The following is a 6038-nucleotide window of genomic DNA, read 5'->3' as shown; positions in this document are numbered from 1 at the left end:
TTAGTTGTACATTTATACATTTGTTGTTTTTCAATTCCTGTATTTTCAGTCTGTTTTCTTGTGGTAAATTACACTGTAATATTGTTGTTTCTGTCATTGTGTAATAGTTTTACGGAGTAGGATGCACCAATGAAAAAACAAATGAGGTATTTAAGAGTAAATTCCTGAACCAAAGTACTTAGAAAATCACTTTGCAAATCCCGGTTTTCTGATTTTACGGTTGGCTCTGATAATCAAAACTGATTGATGTGATGTGTGCAAATTACTATTCCAGGAATGACTACCGGTAAATGGATTTAGCAACACATTTTGCTCCTTTCTGTAAGTTTGATGTAAGCAGCTGCATTATGCCATTTTCAGTTAACATAGCTTTTAATGTTGCCTATACCTGAATCACTGCCATGGTTTTATTTGTGTATTCATTGTGTTTCAGTTTTCGACATAACTTTAATTGTATTTTGTTAAATGCTGATAGTCTCTCATTATATTTTAGAGGAATTTTGTACAGTGTTTGAGACTCAGTGCACTGCTGTTACCAAACCACACCAACATGAGTTGGGTAATGCCAAAAACAGTTGCTGAAGAATATTGCAGTGATATTTTTGTATATTGTACAGAATAGAGAAATACAAAATGCTGTATAACCCAAAGTAAAAGGAAATAAAACATTGCTTGCCAAACGCTTTTCTACAAACAGATATCTGTTTCAAAATCCCATTTCTCCCCTTCACTTGTGTAATACAAAATACAAGTTGTGAAACATGTACAAACAATGTCATATATGTATCCTAACCCTTACTTTTATGTCCGAGCTATTGTGCATGTACTCTCAATGTGCATAGATAGGTCAGCTCAGATTTCTTTAGCTCTGACATGCATTCAGATATACTAAATACATTGTCCTGCAAAGTCTACCAATAAAGGTTTATTGTTTTACGGAACAATAAAACCTGTTAGATAAGTTATCACATATCAAGAGTATATGCAGAGAAGGAAGGAAGGAAGGAAGGAAGGAAGGAAGGAAGGAAGGAAGGAAGGAAGGAAGGAAGGAAGGAAGGAAAAGTTATGCTTATTAAAGTGAAAGCAGAACTTTGTGAAATGTTTTTTGAAGTATGCTTTGAAACATGTATCTCAGTATCAAACTATTGCGTAGAGTGCATGGCTGCTAAGTGGCACGCTTGGTAGCACTGCTGTCTTGCAGCAAGAAGGTTCCGGGTTCCTGAGCATGCGTGGGTTCTCTCCAGGTACTCCGGTTTCCGCCCACAGTCCAAAAACAGGACTGTTGAGTCAATTGGTTTCTCTAAACTCTCCTTAGGTGTGATTGTGTTTGTACTGTTTGTTTCTGTGTGGCCCTGCAATGGACTGGTGACCCTTTCAGATTATGCACATGTAATATACATGAATCAATGACATTTTTATGGTAATTGCATCTGATAACTTGAAAAAATATACATGTAAAAAATATATATGTATGTATGCACAGAGGAACACAAACTACTATGTGTGGGTGTGTGTGTTTGTGTGTCCTTTTTTTTTTTAGAAATGGATTTGGCAATTAAGTTGCCTAGTTTTATCATTCTGGGTGAGGTTTGGTTTGTCGTATTTTTTTGTTTGTTGTACATTTTCTGGCCAGCTGAGTGCGCTGTTTAACCATCTCAATATGCTTATCCCAAACGCACTGGCGTCCTCCTCTTATGCAGGGTCGGGTCACTGGGACAGCAGCCTCATCAGACTCCCTATCCACCTGCACTTGGATAGTTTTGGTAATGTTTAAATGCACTCTGCTAACTTTATTCTATATGCATGTCCTGGTAAAGATTCTGTCATCCAGGTCATGTTTTTTAAATATTTTTTTTTATACCTTTTTCAACTTTTTTGATTTAGTATGCATGGTTATTTCCAGGTAAGACTTCCTTTAACTTACAAGGCAGCAATATTTCAGAACAAAATCTAAAGAGATCCCTATCCACCATCCTTCTAAAAGATTGGCTGGAACTACACATTTTTAGACTGAGATGTCTGATTGTTGTCAATCAGAACCATTCCTTTAGTGTTCCAATGCCCAGGGGCTCTACAGTTCACCTTCCGAAGTCTTTCTAGTCCCCTGCAGCCCAACCAAATTTTAGTGGTAGTGTTGAACTCACACTTAGGGAATTGGTTTGTTTGATATTTTTTATATTTATTTTTTTCCGTATATAAGATTTGTTTAAGAACTTATGTAGGCTTAGTTAGAGAATTCTGTAAAGTCAGAACTACAACAGGAACCTGACTTAAAAACTATTTTACAACAGACTACCAAGGTAATAATTAGTTTTTAAAAAGCAAAAACATTTATTAAAAAATACAGTTATATCCAACTGTTGGTGGTTGTATTAAACTCACACGTACTTGTTAATGTTTTTATTATATTAGATCTATTTAAGACCTTATGTGGCCTTAGAGACAAAATTCTGTAAAGTCAGAACTACAAATATGGTTCGCAGGTATCCTCATATGTTTGTCTATAGAGCCGAAGAACCACAAGGTGGCGGTAATGCTCCCGAACGTTAACTACACCGTGACAAAATGGAAACAGAAGAAGAAAAAAGGAGCCATCGGGCCTGTTTCAGCTAACAGGCTAAAATTTCCCGTCGGATTTCTGCTGGGTTTATCCTTTTATAGTCACCGTATTCTTTGATATACGAGAGATTACGGTAAGTAATGGCAAACCTAAGATCTGTAGTTGGATTTTTATATAGTGATGTGGCTATCTGACATTCTAATTAAACCCCAGAACGATCCGATCTACCAGGTGTAACGTCAGTTAGCACAGGCTAAAGTCAGCCGCTCCGACTACAATACGCTCACAAAGAGAGCAAGTCATTTCCCAAATACGATATGTAAAGCAGTTAAAATTGTTCTACATTTGCTCTTCCCCAAGATTACACTAACAACCGCCTGTGCATTCTTGTAGGATATGTTAATACCATCTTAAATAATGAATTGTTGCATGTTTTAGCATGGTACAATGTGTATATGTTCGGGCTAGCTACAGTAGTGCCGATTTCGCCTTTCTTTAAAACATCAACGGAAAATAAAACTATTTTTTATTTTGACAACTAAAGACAACCCATATCAATCGTGTCTATGGTGTACATATGAGAGGGAATTGATGTTTCCGTCGTTTGAATGTTTTTCCATATAGAAACTCAATGAATTTGTATATTTGAAAACCTGGGGGTGGCACATTATAGCTCTGCTTTGCTTGAAACCTTTTTATTTTTAGATTAGGAAACACTTAGACACATCAAACCCTGCTTAAATAAACCCAGAGCAAAAAATGATTGCTTAAAAATTCTCTGTTCTGGGTATTTAAATCATTGACTGACAGCATTTAATTAAAATAATCAGTTCCAAAGGAGGAAAGGTGATAGTACAGGCAAGACATATTATTACAACCGTGACAATAATTTGACGATAAAAAAGAAAGCAAGAATTGTTTGGTGAATGGTACTATGATACATTTTATAATAAGTTCTCCCTGAGATCAATGATGTGCCTTATGACAGTGATGCATGATAGTTGGCATGTATTTTATAAGCCTGAGATGATAAAATTTTTCTATTATAGGATGAAATAATCTTAGTTACACTTTCATTTTTCGCAGATGGTTTAACGAAATGCCACCTTTTTTGTAGAGATCACTTTAGCTGCTTTGTATTTTGGGTGGGGTGCCAGGAATCGATTGAGACTACTTCCAGCCTCTCAATTCTCCTGGAATCGTTCAGATTTAATAATTTTTTTAGTTTTTACAGCAGTAGTGGCTGGGGGTTTTTTTTTCAACTGTAGCCTGACAGGAAAGGGAGTATGAGAGACAGGGAGAGACAGTTGGGAAAGGACGACAGGCAGGATTCAAACCCGGGTCGAGGACTAGGCCTGGTTATACTCCCGCAGCAGTGTGCCGCAGTGAGCTTGACGCAGACATTTTTGATTTATTATAAATTTTTAGCGTGGTCCGCGCTATACGCTGTGGTTCTAGATACGGCCGAGGCGGTGAGGAAGTGGGGGCGAGTTTGTCCGACAACAGAGGAATAATAAGGGCCAAAAAGAGCGGGGATCCAGGTGTAAAAAAGGGTCCCAGCGTTCTCGTACACCTCGCTCTTCTAGCTGGTTTAACTTCACGAGTTGTTTTCCGCAAATGCTGTCATAAAAACATAACAAGCCGGCCTCCTGTCTGCAGTCACCTACAATTTGGGAGAGGTGCAGCAGAGTGTCTGCGGAGGGGGCGGGGACATCTTTTTGTTCACTGCGACACCTACGCAGACAACTTCGTTTCAACGTATAAATCAGCCTTAAGGCCTTTTCAAGATACTTTCTCACATTTACTTTATGTTTTAGTAGATAATTCCCTCTTTACGTGTGGTTTCTTGAAGCACTTTCATCAACAGCTGCCGGACTGAATAACTTTAAGCATAACTGTATTCATTGTTTAACTTCATTTTGGATCTATTTATTATGATTAAATCAATTAATTGAAGCAAACAATACAAAATTTCCTTATTCCTGACATTTAGGTGCAGTAATGCTCACTTGGAATATATTTCCCTGAATTGGAATGTATGTGCTAGTTCAGATGCTCAGCCTTGCATTGTACCACAGCCAGAATCAGGCCAGTAATATAACAGAATTCTTTGGCTGTACAAGTACCTGCGGCATGTGTAGATGTGTTTTAATAGGGCCTTTTAACAATAAAGCTGTGTGTGACAATTTAATCATGCGGGGAAAAAATAGATTTAACAAGATAGATTTCGCTTTGTAGGGTTGATATTACTACTTTAGGTTTAAAAGTAACCTTATGCTAATTTACTGTTAAGTTAAAAAAATTATATATTCATATAATTAAAATTAACCAAGAAGCTCAGACTTTTTTATCTATAGAGAACACTGATTAGCCAGATCATTTGTAACATGTAAACTTTTATACCCCTTCTCTTAAAAGAATCCAAATACAAAATAATTATCAGAATCAGCACTAGAATCCATCATTTTAAATGATGCCCCACCTTATTTAAAGAAGGTAAAGGTTTAATGTCTGGTTCAGACTACAAGATCATTTTCTAGTTTTTTGCCCTTGTCTCTACCTTCCCAGACGCTGTGATTATTGGAGTAGCTTTAAAGATAATATTCTTCCATAGTCCTGATGTGTTTTGTTTAGTTTGTGTTCGGGTCGGCTTAAAAGGACATCTGCTCTGCTCCGATTGCCAAATGAAGAAATCCAGTTAATGGTAGCAGAAACCAAAACATTATCAACTTTCTTTTACTGGACTTTTTATGTTGCTATATAACAGGTTGGTTATCCTTTCATATTTAAAAAAATCAATTTGATTTCAGTTCCCCAGACTTGAAAGAGTTTCTTTACAATCTTAAATTGATGCATCACCTGCTACAAAATATTGATGCTATTATTTTATCAACATTCAGCAGCAACTTAATTTTAAGGGAATTTAATATTGGCCTTTTAGGCGGTGGAAAATGCATTTCATAAAAATCTGTCTTTGGTTGTGAGAATTAGGGATGAGACAATTTATCAGTTTAATCATGATTAATCGAATAATTGAAATAATTGTCTACTAATTTAATAGTTAATTAATCTAGAACTAGAATTTAGAGACTCTAAAATGTGCATTTAGCTGGCACAGCAACCCACTTAGAGCTGTAATTATACCAAAATTGTACAAGAAGAAACAACATAAACATTTTGCATTTAAGATAAACACTTTCTTCTGTCAATAAGCTCTATCCAAAAGTAAAAAACTAGTGTAATTCTGTTAAAACATCTTCAAGGATTTTTTTTTTCCCCATCTGATTATTAATCAATAAAGTAATCAACAGATAGCAAAATAATTGTTAGTTGCAGCCCTAATTGGTCTGAAATTAACTTTTTGACTCACCGGCCAAGTAGGGGTGTGGGAAATAATCGTTTTGGCGATATATGGTGATATTCGGCTGCCCAATATAATATTGATCTTTTACTTCTTAGTATCGATTAACAAAAACTG

The 6038-nt window shown here is 36.2% G+C and overlaps 1 protein-coding gene across 1 annotated transcript in view; it reads left to right on the top strand.

Moving 5' to 3' along the window:
- Nucleotides 1-2566: 2566 nt before the first annotated feature.
- LOC107091652 (zinc finger protein 658B-like) overlaps nt 2567-6038 on the top strand; it is a 19646-nt gene continuing 16174 nt past the window's right edge. Inside the window, exon 1 of the mRNA XM_015385706.1 lies at nt 2567-2693. The gene's annotated coding sequence lies outside the window, so the exon portion shown is untranslated. The remainder of the gene's footprint in view (nt 2694-6038) is intronic.

This window comes from Cyprinodon variegatus, unplaced genomic scaffold (genome assembly GCF_000732505.1).
Source record: "Cyprinodon variegatus isolate N-32 unplaced genomic scaffold, C_variegatus-1.0 Scaffold346, whole genome shotgun sequence".
Lineage (NCBI taxonomy): Eukaryota > Metazoa > Chordata > Actinopteri > Cyprinodontiformes > Cyprinodontidae > Cyprinodon > Cyprinodon variegatus.
This window is presented reverse-complemented; position numbering and strand designations above follow the sequence as displayed.